General features: G+C 45.8%; 1 protein-coding gene and 1 pseudogene across 12 annotated transcripts in view; one reads left to right on the forward strand and one right to left on the reverse strand.

The window, feature by feature from the left end:
• NRXN3 (neurexin 3) overlaps positions 1 to 23,977 on the forward strand; it is a 2,205,897-nt gene that overhangs the window by 2,112,289 nt on the left and 69,631 nt on the right. The gene's annotated exons all lie outside the window — the stretch shown is intronic.
• The window catches only part of LOC144782548 (nucleoside diphosphate kinase B pseudogene), a 63,749-nt pseudogene that overhangs the window by 38,754 nt on the left and 1,018 nt on the right, over positions 1 to 23,977 (reverse strand).

Below are 23,977 nucleotides of genomic sequence, written 5' to 3' on the forward strand. Positions count from 1 at the left end.
TCTGGGCTGAGAAATGTTGCAAGCTTTTTCTTTTTAGAAGTCTATGAGAGTTGGGTTCTTGGCTGCAGATATCTGTCTGCAAAGGAAGAGGGGGGATCCAATTATAAATGAATGAATAGAGGTCTGTTCAGTGGACGGCCTAGACATGGAGGAGGGTTCCGGAATGTTTGAGGGGTATCAGCGGGCCGGAGAAGAGTCTGAGAAGCAAGGTCAACTCTAACGTATGAGGCCCAATACAAAGCATCATGGAAAAAGCCAGAAGCTACACCACGTGAGGGGCGTCTCGCAAGGGGCGTCTCAAATGTTGTTGACTGTTTTGTATTAGGGACAGCACCCCTGGGTGGAGTTAGAGCAGATACCTGAGGACCCTTTAGAGAGCGGATGGGTAGGCAGAGAGGGGTCATGACTGGAGAACTATAGGTTTTCACCAAGAGACTTAGAGTGGGTGACTTCCCTTGGGGGTCATTCACTGCTGACACCTTTGTTAGGTTGGGACTTGGTTAAGTAGGGATACCATCTAGAGCAGGGTAGGGACAGCCTAACCTGTGCGTTTTCCTCCAACCTAAATGAAGGAGAGATATGCGTCTATGCTGATAGCTTTATTATTCTTAGAACTTGTGTTAGTGATTTCTGTTGCTCGTCTGAGGGCTTTCCGAGAGCACATGTATGTAATTGGACCTGTGTATCTCGTGAATCTCATTCTGAGATGCCTGTATTTGCAGCTTATCATATCTTTACAATAAACTTTTGAAAGCTAGAAGTTGTTTGTGATCTTTGGGAGCAGAGTCTTTTATTGGGTGAACTAACTTGGAAATAGGTGCACTTTCTTTCCTCACAGACAGGCAACAAAGGTTCAGTCGACCAGATCGAGGTTTGGATCAATAGATATAAGGTATCGATCAAAATCTCGCCCTTTCAAGTGCACACTGCCAAAGTGGACTTTGGAGCAGTATGTTAATTTGCAGTGTGCACCGCTTACGGAGGAACTAGACACTGCCACCGACATTGTCGACAGCCATCACTGCTGGGGGAACAACGGCCATTTGACTGACTCCTGTGATGAGTACCGAGGGGCTCCGACGGTGGACGAGGGGGCCTCCGGGAGGAGATTTCATCTGAAGCGCATTCTCCATTATGACACTTTGATAAGACTCTGAACTCGGTCTGTGAGAAGAAGGGACTGGGCAATTGTGCTCGTACCTGTGGGTATTGCCTGTATATGACAGGATGCATAACAATTGATTATAGAGAAATTCGTATCCCACAGATGGCTTACAGACCACAATTCCCACAATGCATCTGAGTGGGATAAGACACTGCTCCGTGGAATTCTGTAGTCCCCTTTCCATGGCAAGTGGCCACAACCAATGAAAAACAGCTTACCTGTTTAAAAAACATCCATACAACAGATGGCGCTATCTTTAGCAAGCCGACGAAGGCATCTTACGCCGAAACGCATCCTTGCAATTAAAGATATCTTCTTGGAGGTTCCCTTGAGTGCAGCGTGTTTCTTGTGCTGAAACCGGAGAGTTTATTGGTATGTGGACCCACTTCCACATTTGCTGGACCCATCTTTTTAAGTGCACACTGCCGAAGTGGACTTTGGAGCAGTATGTTAATTTGCAGTGTGCACCGCTTACGGAGGAACTAGACACTGCCACCGACATTGTCGACAGCCATCACTGCTGGGGGAACAAAGGCCATTTGACTGACTCCTGTGGTGAGTGCCGAGGGGCTCCGACAGTGGACGAGGGGGCCTCCGGGAGGAGATTTCATCTGAAGCGCATTCTCCATTGTGGCACTTTGATAAGACTCTGAACTCGGTCTGTGAGAAGAAGGGACTGGGCAATTGTGCTCGCATCTGTGGGTATTGCCTGTATATGACAGGATGCATAACAACTGATTATGGACAAATTCGTACCCCACAGATGACTTACAGACCACAATTCCCACAATGCATCTGAGTGGGATAAGACACTGCTCTGTGGAATTCTGTAGGCCCCCTACCATGGCAAGTGGCCACAACCAATGGAAAACAACTTACCTGTTTAAAAAACATCCATAGAACAGATGGCGCTATCTTAAGCAAGGCGAGGAAGGCATCTTACGCTGAAACGCATCCTTGCAAATAAAGATATCTTCTTGGCGGTTCCTGTGGGTGCAGCGTGATTCTTGTGCTGAAACCGGAGCACATATATATATATTGCAGGAGTTTGCTGATTTGAAGATTTTGTTTGTATATATATATATATATATATATATATATATATATATCCTCTGCTCAATGAACATTAAATAATAAAACACCCTCCTCCATCTTGTGATGAGTTCCAGGAGCAGACTGCTAGTGACCCAGAATTGGTCCGCCGAAGCTCATTCACTCATTAAACTAGTGAACAGTCTGTCCCTAGAGTGATAAATGAGAGGGGCTGGTGTAAACGTGAGACAGCATAGCACTGTGATTAATGTGCTTGCTCACCCGCCACTCTCTCAAAAACCGGGGCATGTATTTACTTTTTTAAAGAAGGTTTCAGGATGCTGGGACTATCTTTTATAAAATAAGATTGGCCCTGCAAATTCGGTACGTCTAGACACCCTACCTGTAACATGCGGCCACTTTTTTACAATTTATTTTTCTTTAAAAAGCATGTAGTCTCTAAACTTAGTGAACCTGGCGAAGTTGTGAAGTTACATTTAAAAATTGTGAAGTTATGTTTCCCTGGCATCTCTCCATGATGGCAGCAGCAGTGCTTAATTTGAGCCGGTGATTGCCAGTGAGGCACCCCACCACTCATTTATGGGACCGAGACTTATGCTTCATCATCAGGCGTTTATGGAGAGCAATATAGTGAAGGACAGATAAAGGGCAAAGAAAAAAGAGAAAGACAGAAAAGTTGGCACAAAAGGAGAAAGCAGAAACCTGCAAGAGTGAGTTAAGATGCATAGAGTGTCTGGTAGTGGATTAAAGAGGCGCCCAATAGAAACCTTCTTATTCGACGCGCAGACATTAAATAACTCTGCTCGCGGACTTCTGAGCAGAGCTTTGGGCACCGGCAGTCATTGTTTTACAAATTAAGCCCTGCAGTAGCCACATTCTATGCCGGAGACTTCCTGTACCTACCTAATAAAGCTTCCCTTCTGTTCCCGCCTCGTACAATGGTTTGAGGAGCCCATCGGGTGGCTGCCGGCTGGACGTTATGTACGAGGCACTGCAGGCCATATATTCCGGATGTCTTTTACTGCAGACCTAATAACTGCAGGAACTCAATAAAAGGGAGATGGGTGGCTGACAGCTTTATTCCGGCCTTGATTTTCTGTCTGTGATTTGTTCCCTGCGAGGCAGGCGCAGCTGGTAGATAAGTCCCTCCTTTATCCCTCCACAGTCCCAAAAGACTTGCTGCGAATCGTTTTCCTAACTCAATGTCGGACAGGTGCAAATTGATATAAAAAATACACTTAAGGGAAGCGCTTGGTAAGCGGTGGAGTGATCCTGGGGGTTGGCATATGTTTGTAGCTAGTGTGTGCCATTATTAGGCTGCATGTCTTCAAGGGAACCTTTTTAAGTATCAGGGTTTAGTCACCTTTAGGTGATGAGGTTGGTGGATCTGCTTACAGTAGCCACTCCCCCAGGGGATACCTCTCCACCCAATCATGAGTGCCCTTATGTTCTCGCCTCTGGGGGGCTCCTATGGTACAAAAATAGCAAGATTCCCCCATGGTCAAACCGTGATTTCTTTTTCTGGCTTTGCTCTCAAAATTTAACAATTAACCTTTCATTTAGTACAGGAACAACAATGTATTTCTTTTCATTCAATATCTTTTATTTCTTTTTTTATATAGAGTGAGTTTTTATCAAAATTATTTAAAACAGTTTTTTTCTCATTTTAAGTCTTTTTTCATAGTAATCATAAGTTCATTAATCCAAGCAATTTTTGAAGGTACAAAAATAAATATCATAATATATACAATCTTTTCAGAGTATGATATTTGTTCTGAGACATAAGTGAGAAAACAACATTTACCCTATTGCACATACTAACCAACTCACATACATACCACTCATACCATTTCACATTTTTACAAAAAACAATCTCTAAGTTGGAGGTAACACAGATCTTATATGTATTCTAACGCCAGGTCTACGCGCGTTTCGGTGGATTTGGACCACCTTCCTCAGGACCAGCTTAGAAATGGCTTTATTCTTTCATCCTCACGTGTGTGCAGGGTATCTTTAAAAACGTGACGGCAGATCAATATATGGTTTTTTCAAGGTACTCCATAGCAGCCGCGGTCCGTGCAGGTAACAGCGGTGGGCGGTGAGGCCGCGTGGGGTGAGTGGGGGCATTTCGAGGGACGATGCAGATGGAAAATGTATTATTTATTTAATTTTCCCTCTGCATTGTCCCTCGAAATCGCCCCACACACAGCCCCACAGCTCCACCGCTGTTGCCTGTACGGACTGCAGCTGCTCCATAGGATACGCCCCCCTCTGCCTACCACCAGCCTCCCCGGATACCTTAGGTCTCCCGTATTCCCCTCCCCGGTCCACCGTGAACACCCCACTTTAATTTTCCTGTTAGTATTAGTTTGCCCAGATTGAGAACGTGCATGCATGGTTTGGATCTCGTCAAACTGGGCCCACGTGTTATTCCCCATTCAGGGAGGAATAACTTGTAATTTGCATGATGCAGGGTTCCAATTAACAGTCAGAATATTTGATTCTGGACCCAGTGTTTTTGACACCCCTGCTGTGAGCTAACCGTATTCCGGCCATACTGTACATGAGAGTGTGTGGCATATCCAATGTCACCCCAAACAAGGATGCGCTGTGTCTATGTGGGAGTGTTGAGCTCTGACAGGAGCTCGTTTTGGCACCACTTCCAAACCTAGGGGCCTATTAGGATGGCGGACGGACCTGCGTCTGTCCGCCACCCCCGAGGTGGAGGGACCATCCGCAGGGGCAGCGGCGGTCCCTCCAGTGCAATTAGGATGTGACCGCCACTCTGGCGGTCACACCCTGTACCTTTAACCTTGCGGCGGGTGCTGCTTGAAGCAGCATCCGCCGCAAGGTTAAAAATGCATGTTTAACATTTACATGCACAAAGCGGCAGGCACAGCACGGTGCCTGCCGCTTTGTGCATGTAAATGCTGGGGGGTACCATAGGTATCCCCCATGTGCACCCCCACCCCCCGACACCCTGGGGGCCCGCAACGGGCCCCCAAACACCAAAGAACACATGCTTTTCCACGGCGGAAAAGCCGCTGTGGAAAAGCATGTGTCAATACACATCCTAATTTGGCTGACGGTGTCTTGCAGACACTGCCACCAAATAGCCCTCTACACCCCGCGGATCAGTGGCGGACGGACCTGCCATCCGCCGCTGGTCCCACCGCAATCCCACTGCCATCCTAATCTGGGGGTGGGTGATGTCTGTGGCCGCGGCGGTGAATCCGCATCCTCCAGGCCAGCGGTGGCTTTCGCCGGCCCGGAGGATGCGGATTCACCACCATCCTAATCGGTCCCTAGTGTCATTGGCTGAGCCTTGAGAAGGCTCGGCCAATGAGAGATGGAATGCACAGTCTGAATTGGACACGAAGAGCCTGATTATTATTACAGGTGATATTTTATGCACCTGGTAAATAACGATACCACAGGGTTCATTATTTACCTGGTGCGAATAGCATCGCCAGTTACGAGTGTCTGGGAAATAACATGCAGATGTTGGTGTGTTAAGCACCAAAATCCGCATGGTATGGTAAATACTGTACGCTTTTCCCTGTTACATTTCAACGGGTTTGACATTCTGAAATTTAACGAATGTTGCGGTATTTAACACATCTGATAATTATCAAATGCGTTAAAACCTTAAACTCGTAAATCTGACCCAGGCGTAAACAGAGGTTTATGCTTGGGGCAGAATGTAACAAGCAACTTGTAGTCAGGACCCAAGAGTGGGACAACAATTGCTGCATGCACCTGTCCTTTCCTACGCCACTCGCCTTCCTCCCGTCACAAAGCAACCCCCTGACACGTCGCTGGTGGTAAGACCTCCACTGTGCCCGGAAGTTAGAACACTAGTGACTGTGGGTCTTGCAGCATAAACCTTAGTGAAGCACAGCACGACGCAATGTGGGTTGGCATCAGTGCAATAAAACTCTTGCTTTGGAACTGGGGAACTGAGTTCGAGTCTCTGCATTGGATCAACATCCTGTGATTCTAGGCAAATCAAGTAATCTCCCTGTGCCTACAAAAAATTAATGTGTCCTTGTGGAATGTAATAGGTGCTTTTGTAAAGCACTCCAATTCCTGTGGGTCGAGTTTCCGCTATATAAAACTGCAAAAAAAGAAAAAAAGAATAGTAGATGTGCCCAGTGCTGCCTTAACTGGTGGAAGCCCCTAAAAGCCAGCACCGCCAATTTGCAGTAAATGAGAAGGGTAGCTGGAAATTAAGACATTGTGTGTGTTTATGTGCAGAAGTGTATGTGTATAGGAGGAATTATACCAAAAATTTGGAGATTGGTCCTCCTCACCAAAGGGACAGGACACAATAATGACACTAAGTCAAGGAAAATTCCCTTTGGGTCTCTGCAATAGCATACTAAGACACTCAAGACTCACTCACACTTCACTCATATCCAAACTATTGCAATTGCCAAAGGATAGTATATAAATGTTTTATTCACCATGTGAATGCGCAATTAAAAATCCATGTTTTATATGTATAAAAAAGACAAGTCAATAGAATACATTAAACAACAAAATGTACACAATCATACAATAAAATACAATCTAATATTTTTAAGAAAAAATCCTTGTATTTTTTTTTTAATTGTGACCGAATAATCGGAGAAACAAAGAAGGAGAGAGTGAAAGCAAGCCATCCTACCTATAAAAAGGCAACCCATGACACCCTAGTCTATAAAATGAGCACAAGAAACATTACTGCCTTGTTAAGCCCAAAATATTACATTAACCCACAAAACAAGCCAGAAAACAAGCCACAATACCCTGTAAATCACACGCTGTTCTGCAAAACAGAGTTATAAAATAAAAAACTTCAACTCCACAAAACAGAAGGAAAAACAAGATAAACGTCTGTGTAAAACAAATACAAAATAGACTATAATGTCCTGAAACTCAGAAGAGAAACTAGAGGCAGGCATGAATAGTCATGCTACCTATTATGCTGCACTAAAAACACACAAGTAGGCATAGTTCTGAACAAAACGTATTGTGAGCTACCCTGGCCTAACACAACTATAAAAGTAAGCAAGAAGTAACTATTTCAAAGAATTAGTAAACGTGAATGCCAGAATGCCAGATTCCCCAATAGAAAATCAACTTGGCGCGTGCATGGTAGCAGTTTACAGAGTATGGCCTCAACAGATTGTGGCAACAGTTCTGTGAATGAGATAGCGCCTTGATCCTGTGCCGCTATCTTGGCGATGCACTGGCCTTAGTAACCCTTTTTGAGACCTCAGTCTTGTTCATCGTTTTCCCTCCTTAAATACATAGACGCTTCCTGACAGCTCGTCTGAAAGGCGATTTGCAATCTTGAAAGAGGGGTGGAGGGGGGACTACGAGTTAGCACCAGTGGGCCCACCGGGCCTGTCTCTGATAAATTAGAATGGATTCCACATGGAAGTCCTGCCACGCTAATTAGAATATGCTTAATTTGCATTGCAGCAGTGGACTGCTGGAAGCCAGCCCACGTACCTGCGCTTATGAGTATGCAAATCATCCCAGACTATAGGAACGAGTGCGCTTTTTTATTAACTTCAAAAGACGGGCGGCTTAAAACCTGCTGTGAGGATCTGCAGGGAAGGGAGAGAAACGAGAGCAAAGCCTGAGCCAACTTTCAATCGTTTAGCCTATAGGCTGCTGTGCGCGTGCACAAGTCAACCTCAAATAGTGCCAGGCCTGCAAACCCACTGCTAAAAAAAGGCATGCAATATTTTCCAAAAATACACGGGCGCGTCTGGGCCACCCACTCACACTGACAGAAACTAGCACACACTGACAGGCACACACAGCCGAGTTCCTGGTTCCTATGCACACATGCCTCTCATTCAAATGTGGATCTAGAGGATCTGCTTTTGGCAGACATGTTGTCAGGCTTTTCTCCAGCTTCTTTGGTGGTACCATCGGTGAGACACCTTCAGGTGTTCCATGCCAGCCCTAGGTCTGGGGGCAGGGAAGTATAGTGTATGCTGCAGTGCTTAATTTGAGCCGGTGGTTTCCGGTGCTCGGCACCCACACTTAAGGTGGTTATGACAGTCTGCCACAAGGTGGCGCTGTCTGGCTAATTTAGAGATGACCACAACAGTAAATCATTAATTCAGTATATGTTTAAAATTACTATTTACTTCCGCCCAAGCCATTCTTATAGCTTTGGGGACCTGGAATAGTCCGAATTGTCACGCTTGTAGGATGGTTAGTAGTTCTGTTTTTAGTATCACTGACAGCATGGCCGGGTCAATGTATGGTGCAAGCTGCAGCAGCCTCCTGGCGAGAGCTCTGACACTTATATTTTTTCACAAATTAAGCACTGGAGTACGCTGGGATTTCAAAGACTCCTTGACCACTAGGGGTAGGTGGGTCAAGCAGTCATTGCCAAGCTGATGGAAAGGGCACTGCGGGTTGAGCCTGTTAGAGCAAAGTGCGCATATTACACATGCAATAAAGAGGACGGCCTAGCCAAGGTCGCTATATAAAAAGAAATAATACTTCACTAGATACCACAAACTTTCAATGCAGTAATATTCAAGAAATGGATACTCTGTTCCACTCTCTGGCAATAGCTGTTTCAATGATATGGTCAAATACAGCATGAGTGTCGTGCTCGGGATGCGCGAATTGGGGACCTATTCAGGTATGGTGGTTTGGGGACCTGTTCACGTATGGTGGATTGGAGACCTGTCCAGGTATGGCTCACAGTACTGAACAAAGAAGCCCTCAGTCTCTAGACATTGTGTAGCTCCTGCCATCCATGTCCATAAAACACAAGATCAACATCCTGACTTGAGAAAGAGGACTTCTTCAGGACAATGGGGATTTGGATTAGTCCAAGCTTGAAACAACATAAAGACACAACTGCTGGGACACTCTTTAGAGTAGCCGTGCACTTTACAAATACCCAGTAACATAACATAACACAACCCAGAAAAAAATAAATTTGAACCCCATTTTATTTTTAATTTGAAGTTAATAGGCAATTGACTTCATCAGGCAACACAGTAATCGGGCACTGCATCTGTCACTGGGAGGACATGTGTTGGGGTGAATTGTCAGAGAAAACGAGCGAGTAGAGGCTGAGATCAAGATATTAAAGGATGACAGTCCTTGTACCACAAAGTGAACCAGAGTCCAAGTGTTCCATGGGGTAGATTGAGGAGAAAGGGGATGGCAAAGAGAATGGGGGCGACACTGAAAGAAAGAGATCAGAGACGGACAGAGAAAACCAAGGAGTAGGAAGCAGATAGAAGGTGAAAGAGACAGAGCAAAGGTTGGAGAGAGACAGGCTCTGTATGACAAAAAGAGTCACAGATAGAGAGTTGTTAGGAGAAAGCAAGAGAAAGAAGCGAGACAGGCAGCCTGTGGTAAGGAAATTCAGAGACTGTGAAAGTGACAACAGGAGAAAGATCAAGGGAAGAAAAGGGACACGCGCTGTATAATAATGAGACAGAGAGTAGTGAAGAGATAGCAGATGAAACAGAAAGAGTAAAGGAAGGAGAGACAGGCTGTGGGTGATAAAGCGAGTAAAAATAGAGGGTGGGATAGAGGCATACTCTGTAAAATGAAGAGAGTCAGAGACAGGGATGGAGATAACAGGAGAGAGAACGAGGGAAAGAGAGAGACAGACTGTATTTAATAACAGGAGTCAGAGATAGAAAGGAGATAGCGGGAGAAAGAGAAGGAGCAAGGGAATGAGAGAGACAGATTGTGTATAATAAATATTCAGAGATAGAGAATAAGAAGGGAATTACAATAAAAAGATCAAGGGAAGCCGAGAACCATGCTCTGTAAAATAAGAAGAGTCAGAGACAGAGAAGGAGATATCAGGAGGTAGAGAAGCAGCAGGGGATGTGAGAACAAGTAAGGGAATGAGAGAGAGTCTGTGTAAGATAGAAAGAGTCAGAGTGGGAAGGAGCTACCAAGAGAATTCAGGAGATAGCGAAGAAGCAGGGGAAACAGAAAGACATGCTGTGTATGCTGAGGCCAGAGATAGAGTGTGGGAATGTGATAAAGTGAGGAAATGTAAGAGAAGAAGGCAGACAGGCTGTGTATAAAGAGTGCCAGACAAAGTGTAGAAGGAGAGCCGGACAGGGAACATAAACATGGAGATGCAGGGAAGACAATTCAAGGAAAAAAGAAAACCTTATGTAAGTATGTTGGACAAAACTCTACAAATATTGCCGGTAAAGAAAAAAACAGAAGAAAGGACTGCTGAAAGAAAGAGAGAAAAATGTGAGTGGGTGCATCTTCAGAGGGCGCTTGCTATGTGCAGCTGCCCTGTTTCCGGTATTGACAGCTAGAACACATGATGATATCGTGATTTGCCCAGGATCACACATGTGTAGGGTAGAAAGCTGTATTCTGATGAGTGGTACCTCCTGGTTCCCACACATGACGCATAGGACAAAAGCGAGAGACAGAGAACTTTAGATGGACACACAGACAGCGCGAAGAGAGGATACGTGGAAATAGAGGGGCATATCAGCAAGGGCCTGCAATAATTATCGCACAGCCCTTTTAGCGCGAGGATAATTATCGCAGGCTAATGCTAGATTCTATCGCGGAGATAGCGTGCTATCAGCAACGCTTATCTCCCAAGCGATAGGAGTCCATGCGTTAGCTAGAAAACTGTGTGATTATCACTGGAAATCCAGCGATATTCGCACTGCGACCAGCGATACCTTGCTGATAGGGCAGGGTGGTCTTAGCCATGTAATCCACCTCCCATTGGATTACATGGCTAACTCAGATTACAAGCAGGCGTAAGGAAAGTAACGACAACTGTGGTTAGCTCTACTTTTCTTATCGCTCTGCTTGTTGGCTTGCAGCTTGATAATTGGAGACTTGTCGGTTAGCGACAATTCTCCAGTTATTGTGGCACGGAACGCCCAGGGCCGGACTGAGAACCAAAACCGGCCCTGGCAAAGTGCTCGGCCGGCCCCCTGGGGATGCGACCAAGCTCTTTGGCGGGGCCGGTTTTCGTCCGATTTTGTTACTATGCTGCAAAATTTTGCAGCTATGCTGCAAAAACGGCCCTGTAACAAAAGCGGCCTACAGGGCCCAAAACCAGCCCCCACCCTTGCGGCGCACCAGGGGATTGCCCGGTGCCCGCAACGTCCAGTACAGGCCTGGGAACGCCCTCTTTGCATCTCTTTAGAGATGCAAAGCTGGGCGTTGTAAGGGTCGCTAAATCAGCAAAACACGCGATAGCGTGTCTTTGCTGATGAGGCGATGACATTTTCGCCTGAAAACGGACGAAAAAGCGGCAATAATTTCATAGCGCCGCCTTGCTGATATGCCCCAGAGATGGGGCAGTCTGGGAGTTAATATGAAACGAGAGAGAACAAAAAGAAGTGCAAGGAGGCAGGGTCATTGGGAGGCAGGAAGAGATCTGGGGGCCAGTGGAGCGGGGCAGAGAGAGACAGAGAGCGCTCAGAAAGCGGCTCGAGAGTGACGGTGCTAGAGACAGGCCGAAAGGAGGTGACAGAAGTCAAAAATAATAATCAATGGAGGTTTGAAGAGAGGCACTGGCCATGACCAGGAAGAGACTGTGATAGGGTAGGACGAGACAGAGTGCGAGAGAGCGAGAGAATGTCTCTGAACTTCTCGCACACTGGGATGCTTCTGAAGCAGACATCGCCAGTATCCGGCAGTGACATTTTAATTTATGACCAAAGAATTCACTTATCACAGACTGCAAAAATGGATTCACTTGTTCATCTGATTCAGCCAATGTCGGAGCTTGAAAGTAATTATGATAGCAGCAGTGATAGGCAGGCAATTACATTTTTTTTCTGCTCCGGATCCCTTTATTTATTTGATTCTTTTTTTTGTTGAACTTTTTCTTGTGAGCGTGCCTTCCGCGTGCCCGCTCCCGCAGTCCCTGGTCGTGCCACAGGGAGGCAGGCGCCGAGTGAGTAAATTAGAGTAGCTGTAGCGGTTTGGATTGACAGTGCACACTGAGCTGCCCTAATGTTGAACCACTCACTCTCACATTGATTCGAATCAGGGGCGGCTCTAGGCTCATGGTGGCCCTGGGCATTGAGCGTGGGTAGGGGGCCCCGGAAGAGGTGTCCAGGCGGGGCAGAGCGCAGAGGCCAGTGACAAGGGGGGGGGGTCAGGGTGTTTGGAAGTGGAACAGAGCCTAAGGCTGCCAAATCCCTGCCAGGTGATTCAGAAAAGGGGGTGGTGATGAAGAGAGTGCCTGAATTAAGCAGACCACTCTTACCCAGTCCAAAGATCAGGGCTTGATCCACCACCCCCTTTTTGTAAATTATTTTGGCCACCATGAGTATGGAAGGGTATGCTCAGACATGAGTCCCTTGCTCATTGCACCATCAGGATTCAAGCAAGCCGGGCCGAAGACGGCTGTAATGCCAGAAACCGGTCCCCGGAAGCTTGTTTCCTTTCCAGTGAAGAATTGGCTTGGTAGTTTGGTCTGCCCTGTTCCCATGATGCACTGGGCCAGGGGCGGACTAATTTGCATATAGCCAGGTTCTGAACTGGGATGGTGCAGTGAGCTAAAAAACGGTGATGGATCAAGCCCTGATCTGTTGACTGGGTAGGAGTGTTCTGATTAACTCAGATACTCTGTCCATCACCACCCCCTTTTTGTAAATTATTTTGGCCACCATGAGTGTGGAAGGGTATGCTCAGACATGAGTCCCTTGCTCATTGCACCATCAGGATTCAAGCAAGCCGGGCCGAAGACGGCTGTAATGCCAGAAACCGGTCCCCGGAAGCTTGTTTCCTTTCCAGTGAAGAATTGGCTTGGTAGTTTGGTCTGCCCTGTTCCCATGATGCACTGGGCCAGGGACGGACTAATTTGCATATAGCCAGGTTCTGAACTGGGATGGTGCAGTGAGCTAAAAAACGGTGATGGATCAAGCCCTGATCTGTTGACTGGGTAGGAGTGTTCTGATTAACTCAGATACTCTGTCCATCACCACCCCCTTTTTGTAAATTATTTTGGCCACCATGAGTGTGGAAGGGTATGCTCAGACATGAGTCCCTTGCTCATTGCACCATCAGGATTCAAGCAAGCCGGGCCGAAGACGGCTGTAATGCCAGAAACCGGTCCCCGGAAGCTTGTTTCCTTTCCAGTGAAGAATTGGCTTGGTAGTTTGGTCTGCCCTGTTCCCATGATGCACTGGGCCAGGGACAGACTAATTTGCATATAGCCAGGTTCTGAACTGGGATGGTGCAGTGAGCTAAAAAACAGTGATGGATCAAGCCCTGATCTGTTGACTGGGTAGGAGTGTTCTGATTAACTCAGATACTCTGTCCATCACCACCCCCTTTTTGTAAATTATTTTGGCCACCATGAGTGTGGAAGGGTATGCTCAGACATGAGTCCCTTGCTCATTGCACCATCAGGATTCAAGCAAGCCGGGCCGAAGACGGCTGTAATCCCAGAAACCGGTCCCCGGAAGCTTGTTTCCTTTCCAGTGAAGAATTGGCTTGGTAGTTTGGTCTGCCCTGTTCCCATGATGCACTGGGCCAGGGACAGACTAATTTGCATATAGGCAGGTTCTGAACTGGGATGGTGCAGTGAGCTAAAAAACGGTGATGGATCAAGCCCTGATCTGTTGACTGGGTAGGAGTGTTCTGATTAACTCAGATACTCTGTCCATCACCACCCCCTTTTTGTAAATCCCTGCCAGGGGCCACCACGCAAATATGTATCCATCCTCACAGGATTATTATATTAAGGATATATATTGGCGTGGTGGCCCCTGGGGTTTGGTGGCCCTGTGCAGGTGCACAGCTTGCACATGCCTAAGGCCGCCCCTGTTCGAATAGACAATGCGAAAACGCGAAGGTGTAGAGCTGTATGTTTCCTGTCAACACTGCAATTTCTCCAGTACAATTTCCCCTTGTTCGTTTTCAGGCCTGGCTTGAATCTTTTATCCCCCCCTCCTCTCCAAACAAAAACATTTAAAAAATGTGCACATACAAATATACATACAGCGGGCAACCGTATATGGCATGCTGAGGTTTCTGGTATTGGTTCGTATTGGTTCTCGGTTTCCTCCATGTACAAACCCCGGGTACCCCCGGATGTTGGAAAAAAGGACACCATTTTGGCTTGGATAGCTTTTGTGGAAAAAATTATGAATTTAAGCACGAAGGGGCATATTATCAAGAATGACGTTAAAATTATCGACGCTTTAGCGGCAGGAAACTGCCACTAAAGCAGTGATAATGGGCTTGATAATATGGCTTTGTGAATTCCATTGAAGCCCATGTTCTGGTGTGAACATGACCTTTTATGGGAATTTACAAGGGCATATTATCAAGCCCATTATGGCCGCTTCAGGGCGATAATTTTAACACCATTCTTGATAATATGCCCCGAAGTATTCCTAACATCCAAATAATTGCTTAGCACTGGCAGCGGAAGGACCAGTGCTCTAGCATTGAAGGAGTTAAGTCATGCCATGTTATGTTATTATGATTCTGTTTGGGTGAGACATGAGGAAGTATAAAGGCTGCAAGGCTCTATGCTTTTGGCAGTGTACACTGCTACACCATTCTTGTACTCTTGGTGAAAATAAAATGCAGTTTTTTTGTGCTAAAGCAATACTAGTGCCTGTACATTGACCTTTATTAAGTGTGCAAAACCTATGCACTGTATTTGGACCTATACTTAACTCCAATGTGCGTGCCTTAAAAAAACAAAGGTGGCTTGGACAACTACTGCAGACATATTGCTCAGCTTCCTGGGCCAGCAGGAAGAAATATTGGTGAAACCAGCAGCGCTTCCCTACAAAACACAGGGGGCAGATAAAACGCCTGAGACTGGTGCATGATGAAGAGGATTGAAGCCAAAGGCAGCAGGTAAACACTAAAACAAAACACAATAATTGCCATCTGGCCCTGAAACCACCACAGATCCATCGGAACTGAACTTTTCGTGACACGAGGAAGGATGGAACTCCTAAGGAAGTGCATGGAAGCAGTTGTGTCCAGTGGTCAAGGCTGGCATGCATGCCCAAGGCTGTGTCTTTAAAGAGAGCCCCTCTCCACCAATGTTCACTCAGCCATCTTCCCACAGTCAGCTAGGCGGTCTAAAACTGCATTCCTCCTTTGTGCATCTGTATCCCATCCTGCTTTCAAGTCCCTATTCAGTTCTTATCAAATTCAACTCTAAAATAGCCCTTGTAAAATATGACGTCAAAATATCCCCTATCGCTTGGGTTAGCTGGGGCGAAGGACTCAGTACATTCTCTTAAACTCTGCTATATTAAGATAATTTTGCAATGTGGGGCCCGCATCTCTACAACCACTCTCCTTAGGTACCTCAACAATAAGCATGGATGGATGAAGGCCCCTTTGACCCTTTTGTAAAATGCTTTTCAGGATACTGGGGCAGAGAAGAACTATTCCTTGCCAACAGCGATTGATAATTGTCACAATCTAATTTCTGGTGTTGCCATATAAGGAATGATGTGCAGCAGAGCCATGGACCCTTTTATGGAGGACACAAGATAGCCATGTACCTCAAATCGAGACATTTTCCAAAAAGTGGCTAATATAGCCTGGATAAAAGATGGCAGAGGATCCAACTGCTGGGGAAGTGGTGGAGAAGGTTCAGCTTAAAGAAGATAGTCATAATTACCCTTATTAGCCATGGAGTAGTATGAGGGTCAGCGCGGGGGATAAAACAATATTCTAAATTGGAGAAGGAGAGATCATTTGAAAGATTAGGAGTGCATGGTGGTCACCTGAGCAGATGGGTCCAACGAAGAGGTCAAGGCCGGACTGGAAACCCAAAGAAGCCCTGGCAATTTTCTCAGACCAGCCCTGGAGAAGCACTGCCTGGTCCCGGGAGGCTGAAAATGCTTGCTATTTTTGTTACATTGGGCCAATATTGCAACTCTGCTGCAAAATCGGTCGCCAGTAACAAAACCGGCCCTAACCGCTGCAAAACCAGCCCCCACCCTTCCAGACTCCCTGGGAAACACCCAATGCCCGGTACGGCCATGTCCAGCCCTCAGAGACAGCTGGTTGGTACAAAACAATGTTGACAAAGTCATGCAGCAGGCTGGACAGGCACAAGTACATCTGATGGTCTTCAGAGTATGCCTGAAAACTGTAAAGGAGAAAAGACAGAGGTTAACCATTTGGACAATGCACTGAAGCATACTTGAGATAAAGCGGTGTTAGGTTCTATGAGATGAAAAGTACTTTAATCGGCCTACAGCAGCCTCAGATACATTGACTTGAAAGCGAGGTCTATTGAGAAGGATTGTGTTGTCCACCATGTCAAATACCATAATAAGATTTAGACGTTTTTCAGCCTTTAATTCTAAATTAGTGAGATGGTTCAAAGTTCGCCTTTTTGGGCCATAGTAGTGATGTGCGAGTCATTTTTGGGAAATTAATAAATGGCATCTGGGACGAATTTGGTCATAATAAGTAACACTTGGTTACATAAGAAAAGCCATTCACGCCTTTTACAGAATGACATAAAGTTTGTATAGTTACAGCATAAAAGTTTGTATAGTCATAGACGCTCTGCAGGGCCCATGGAATCTCATTGACCTTTTAAGACAGTGCTTTATATGATTTGATGAATTATTCTACATTTAATACTGTTTTGCTTTTCAAATAGAAGAATGGAACTTTAAAGGCCATGCCCTTGCAGACACAGAGACTGGGTGTAATTTAAATGTCTCCAGCACTCTTCCTCTTCGGTAATATTCCGGGAAGGGGTTCTTCTAGTTTTCAAAGAAGACAAAGCAATTAAATTGGATGTAAAAATATAGAAACATTCATGAATGGGATGCCAAGGCATTAAGCATCTGTTATTCAGAGCCAAGATACCCTTTCGTGTGAACAGGCGCTTTACAAATACACATGTTGTGTTATATTGTGATGTGTTGTGTTATGTTGTGTTATGTTGTGATGTGTTGTGTTCTGTAATGTTGTGTTGTGTAATGTTGTTTTGTATTGTGTTATGTTAAGCTGCCATTCCAAAGGACCGCACTAGAGAATGCACATTTCCCTAGAGTCCATTGGTTTAATATGGCCGGATTCGTTTTCTTACCATCCGAAGGATCTGTGATTGTGACTACTTGATATTTGTAGAAAGCCCTTGGCTTTACTCACTATAAAGCCCCCACTTGGAGTTAAGCAGGGCAGTGATAATGTTTTCACACACCTCAACTCCCAAAACACGCGGATGTTGCTGGTTTCTCGCACTAAGAGCCATTGGCTGATGTTCTCCAGTGAGCTTCCAAGTGGCATCTTTACTGTATCCTGATTGGTGCATAGGTTTATGACAATGTACCCAATCATTCCCCTTGAGATATGTTACTGTTCTGTCACTCACTCTTTCCCTCTTATCAGGGGTGGCCTTGGGCATATGCAAGCTGTGCACCTGCACAGGGCCACCAAACCCCAGGGACCACCACGCCAATATATATCCTTAATATAATAATCCTCTGAGGTTGGATACATATTTGCGTGGCCACCCCTGGCAGGGATTTGGCGGCCTCCGGCTCTGTTCCACTTCCAAACACCCTGACCCGACCCCCCCTCTTCACTGGCCTCTGCCCTCCGCCCCACCCGGACCCCCTCTTCCGGGGACCCCTACCTATGCTCCCTGCCCAGGGCCGCCATGAGCCTAGAACCGCCCCTGCTCTTATACTGCATGGGCCTTTTATACCTTTGTTCTTAAGCAGCAGCCATTTTGTATCATCTGTTCTCTGCTCTGCAGAGCGGGCAACTGGATTCCAAGGGCGTAAACATACACACTGCTATGCAATTCTTACTGAAAATGTGACATTAATGCAAATTAGATTTCCCAAACATCAAAGAGATCATGCTGCTCAGTAACAATACTCCATTTCAGACTCAGGGAGTGTGGGAAATTGTATGTTTCTTTGTTAGTAATTAGATTTATTCCATACTGTTCTTTTCCACAATTAGCGTGTCCATCAACTTTGGTTGCACCTCCCCATGTATGTCTGCGATATCTGCATCAGGTGCGGAGCATGTAATGTTGCATGAAACCTCAATCCCACCTCGGTTAATTTCCAACCCAATTATTATATAGCAATGGTTAGAGGGTGCCGTTTTCTCAGAATTTCATATATTATGTGAAGTGTCACGTTGGGATAGTGAAAAAGATATTGGCAAGAGGTGGTTTGCTTAATAGGGCACATTATATACATTAATTACATCACTAGCTCAGTTCCTACTGTCTCTTGAACGGATATCTGGTAGCATTCACACACAGATGCAGGATAAAAAAGTCAGAGTAGGTACTAGCACAAAAGACAAGTTGTCCATTTGTTAAAAGTATGCGTTTTCCTGACAGAATAGCGCTTTAGAAAGGCTGGCAGAGTTTCAGCAGTCTTTTACAGGAAGGGCAAAGGATTACTGTAGGATGCATTCATTTTTTCTACAACTAGGAGAAAGCTGAAGGATCCAATTCGAGGCTATGAACTACTAGTTTTTGTTAGAGCTAGAATGCACAATATTGTGTACCTACAAGCACAGACGTGCAGGCATTCCTTTTGCACCAAGCTAAGCAAACAAGTTGTATATAGGTATGTATATAGAAAAAACATCAACGTGAATAGATGAAGAAATGAAGAAAATTTATTTGCCATAGGGAGTGTATATTTCTTAAAACACTAGAGTTAAGCGAAGAAATTTGAGAAGGCGTTTGGAAATGGATGTCTTCTTCTTTTTGCCGAACAGATGGGTGCAGCTAGCTGGTTGCACAATGACTACCAGTTCTGGATCCTTGCCAGTCACCTCAAAGTACACACCTCAAAAACTGACATACTGGTATGTGGCAAATAGATGAATAATCACCCTTTAAGCACCAGGCCTCAAGAATGGGGTCCCAACATCTCACTAAGCGAAAGTGAAGCACCTCAGGGTGATTATGTGCTCCAATCTTTCACTGATACCTTAAGTCAATCAAGTCTCCAAAGGAAACGTATACATTCTGAGATGCCTTCTACAAATTTTCCCTCAGGCATCCCTCAAAAAGCCACCACTGTCCTTTTACCCCTCATTGACTAGACCGATGTTCTATATCTTAAGCATCCCAGTTAAAAGTTACAAATTACAAGCATTCCCAATGCTGCTAGTAGACAGCTTGACAATCTACCAGTTTGAACTCATATGACAGCAAGCCTCATTTCCATCCTTACACACACTGGCTGCGTGAGGCTAGATTCATAACCTTCAAAGCAGTGTGCTTTATCCATCGAGTATTCTGTGGCGTTAATTCCAAAGTATTTTGTATCTGACAACATACCTTGCGTAGCTTTTCCTTGCGTGTGACTCAATGCAAATTGCTCTTGCATACAAAATGCTTGTGAGTCCTGAGTTTGTATGGAGAAATCTTACTCCCTACAAACTGTTTATTACAAATTGCTTCAAGCCCGGAAATACAAGACAATAAAAGCATACGATGCTCCGTCTAGGGAATGGTCTTTAACCCCTTGTGTGCTGTTGACGAGCTCAGCTCGTCATGAGGGACGGTTGAGCTGCCACAGCCGTTGGAATGTTTGCACGCTGGCATAATTTCCCCGCTGTGCTGAACGTTCTAAAAACGGGTGTGGTGTGACGAGCTCAGCTCGTCACGAGGGCAGCTTCGCTGTGCCTCATGATGAGCCGAGCTCGTCAACGGCACAGCGGCGCTGTGCGCGTCCCCCCGCTCCCCCCTGCACAGCGGGGGGGAAACACCCTGCAGCCAAGGGGTTAAACAGAAGATCCATTCGTTGGTGCAGCTAGTGTAAGAAATAAGCTCTTATGGCTTGAATCACAGGTTGACCTCCTTGTTGGCACCTTCCACAGAGTCACTGCCATGGCATATCTTCCTGCCAACTTTGGTGTGTAAGTCTCCACGGATGGTCCCTGGTTTGCAATTGACCCGGTTGATCTCCGCGAGCATTACCTGGCCAGTCTTCACCACGTTATATCCTTCGCAGACCACCATAAACCTCATGGACACCAGTCGGCAGCCCTTCTGCTCAAAGCGCTTAATTATCTCTCCTACCAGGCCCCGTTGAACACCATCTGGCGTGATGCAAATGAAGGTGCATTCTGTGATGCCGTTAACAGACCTCTTCCTGCTGCAGAGAATGCTATACTTCTCAGTAAACGTAAGCAGCGGTGGACGAACAAGAGTAGCAGAGCCCCATTCAGAGCTTGAGACCTATCCTTGTGGGGATTTCATTGTTTTTATTAACCCGGTGCGTGCTAATGACGACCTCAGCTCATCATGAGGCACGGTTGAGCTGCACTCATGACGAGCTGAGCTCGTCACGGCCGTTGGAACGTTCGCACGCGGGGATAATTTCCCCGCTGTGCTGAACGTTCGAAAAACGGGTGTTGCCATGAGTGCAGCTCCGCTGTGCCTCATGACGAGCTGAGCTCGTCACCAGCACGTCAGCGCCGCGCGTGGCCTCCTACCCCCCCCCCACACAGGAGGTGAAAACCCCCCGCAGGGAAGGGGTTAATATTACACATATTTCTAAGGGAATAAACTTCCCACGGCCATAATACGAAGCAAGCAATGGATTAGTATTTTGTGATCATAGTAGCGCTGCTGAGATGTCAAAGACATGACATAGCCCTTTTCTTGATATTATTTTTCATAATGCACAGTATCCTACATATGGTCCTGTTGTCAAACAAAGCCCAGTCAGTCGGTCAATGAAGCCTAAATATGGTCAACTAAGTCAGTTGATGTGATCTGCTCGCAGTGAGTTGATGGACCAGTTTTAATAGACCCCTAACCTACAAGGTGATGCTGTGTTCCAGACACAAGGGGGCATGTGCCCTGATCAGTGGGATACAATCCATGGAAATAAAAGAGAGATGTTGTTTGTGTACTTTTGTGGGAATGATAAATCAAAAGCACGCTTCACTACTTACTACAAATGAGAATTAGTTCTCATTCAGCATAACTCCAAAGCTACTCACGCGTGATCAGGGTGAAGAGTAAGCCTTGCTGTCCTGGGCCAGGGAACAGGATTTCAACAGACCTGCATAGTATGCATAGGGTTACCATCCTCGTATCGCGAGGCTTTTTAGCATTTCCACATTTGGTGGGATAACCTACTCTGCACTTTTTGCTTGCGTTCATGCTACACTAGTCTCTTTGAGCGTCAGATAATCACCTGTGCACATTGTGGTCTTAGTGCCAGTACATTTTGTGTGCGTTCACTCTACATCTTTCATTTGAGTTTACACAATTCTGCACATTTCTGGTGGGTTCCTGCATTCTGTACCTGCCTGGTGAGGTTGCAATATTCTACACCTTCTGGATGTGGCCAGACTCCTCTGCACTGTAAGGGCCACATCAGGCTTCCATGGGTTTACTTGCAATGACCATTTTGAGTGTGGTAAAGGCTTCACTGCACCACTTTAGTGCGCTAGATTGCACTATAACCTTTATTTGGGATTAGAAAGAAGTGTGCATTGCCTGTAGTTTGACTCCAGGGCATGTTTCAGTGGTGGTAGCTTGCACTGTATCTTTTAAGTCGGAGAAGGGTGCACAATGCCGCAAGAATATAACTTTTTGACAAGAGCTTCTGAAGTAATCCTAAGGTTCCTGTAAAGAGTTTGGTCTGTTTGAGCAGACAATCTAGTTCAAATTGGATGACTCTAAAAGCTATTAGCAATTTGTTTGTTTGCAGTGATGGAACTAACACCAATAAGTATTTGAAGACTTGTTCCAGCGATGATCTTATTAGGATAAAAACCCAACAGGGCCAACTTAGCCTTTCATTCACCTGCATGCAATAGCATGAAGAAAGCAAGAGAGGTTTAATGTTACATAGTCAGTCAATCACACCATGTTATAGTGAGGATTGCTGAAAAGTCATGGCCCTGCCTAGATTATATCATCGCAGATATCAGTCATGATGCAAGGAAACCACTGATCAGCAACATGCACAAGGACAATAAATGCCCTGACAGTCAGGCATAAGAGGGGTATTCACCCTCACTCACCAAACTACCCGAAAAGGAGAGGGTTTGGCTTAGGCGATAGAAGACCTTCAGTATTTGTAGTGGTTTGTTCTTCCTCACACTACTAAAATAAAACCCCACCAATATCTGCCCTGGGGCAATGAGGGGCTTATTTATGAAAGGCTTGCGCCACTTGAGCGCCACTTTTTTTGACGCTCCGGCAGCGCAAGCTTCTCAATCATACTTTTGAGATGATAGAAAGCCACTCTGCGTGGCTTTGCTTGGCTTCATAGTTATAGAGTAAGACAAATCAGCACGAGTCGCAGCCTTGCTTTACTCTGAGTCAGAGAGTCGTTCTGTGGGCGTTACCATGAGTTTCCCCACACAAAACCCATGGATTTTGAATCTGCCCCAAATATACTAAATCACTTAAACCTGGAGCAGTACCAAAACTTTACTTCTCCCCAGAGCAGGCGTAACGAGGAGAAATATTTTTATTTCTCCTTGTTTTTTCCTCTTTCCGTGTGTGCTGCATTTTGCAGCACACACGGAAAGAGGAAAACACACTAAAGCAATCTGCCTGCAACAGAGGCACATTAGCACCCTGGTGCAAGGGTGCCTATGTTAGCACTAGGCAGCAAACTGTGTGCCAACATAGGGGGAAAGGACAAGAATGCGCCGTATTTCATAAATACAGTGCATTTCTGCCCTGTCACATTGGAATAGGGCAGCACTTCACGAAGATTTGCGGCGCTGTATTTGCCTATTCCTCATAAATGAGTGTAAATCTCCTCTGGGAGATCAAAATGTGCCACATTGCACATGTGGTTATCTTTTCTGGGAAGTAACATAACATGTGTAAAGCACACGTTCACCCAGAAGGGTATCTTGGCACTGAATAACAGATGTTTATTGTTACTCAACTCAATGGCACTCATTGTTTCGACATCAGAAGGATGAAAGGCTGAGTGGGCACACCAGGATTTGAACCTGTGACTATGAGGTCAAACACAGGCCCTCACATTGGACGCATTAGTCCATTAGACCACCAGACCCAGCTTGAGTGTAGTGCCATCGTCCAGCGGACACTAGAGTGTCCTCTGACACATCATTGGTGGTCGACAACACACAATTTGGTGCTCAGATACAGTCATCAATTATGACTAATGTCCCCCTTTTGCAGCCAGCAGGATCCATCTGCAGGCACCTCCTTGTCTTATTGCTTCGTTTGGTAATAGTGCCGGGCCTGCTTTCTAGGCGCTATCCAACTTTCTCCTCCAGTGGTTTCTTTTGAGGAATGTTTAATAATACGTGGATCACTTAAGAAGTTGGGATCTTCATGTAGACAAAAAGATGCACGCCTGCAAGAGTTCTCGCTGAGAGGGTAGACCCTGAACCCTCCACAAATTTAGCTCAGGCGCATAATGCGGGCATTGCGTTGCATGCCATCCGGCTGGAGAGGCCCCTAGGAGAAAGACCCCAGCAAGGCCCTCCTCTCCAAAGACAGAGGAGCAGCGGCGCAGCAGCAGACTGTCAGACAAGATTCAGAGGCGGCGGGAGCAGGACGGAGCCTTTATCTGAATATTAAAAGACAGATGTTTATCTTATTGCACTCCAAGGGATGTCTGCACGCCATCAGCACAGAGGCTTCCATAATGTACGTTTATCCAGAGCTATTACCTGTTCTGTTACAGGACGTGTTCTTCAAATATATGAATTAAACTGTGAATATATGCCATGTTTTTCAGCAAAGTGCCCCTTCTGGACCCCGGCAAATGTGTTTTTATGGCGTGTAAT

Source organism: Lissotriton helveticus, chromosome 9, assembly GCF_964261635.1.
Source record: "Lissotriton helveticus chromosome 9, aLisHel1.1, whole genome shotgun sequence".
Taxonomy (NCBI): domain Eukaryota; kingdom Metazoa; phylum Chordata; class Amphibia; order Caudata; family Salamandridae; genus Lissotriton; species Lissotriton helveticus.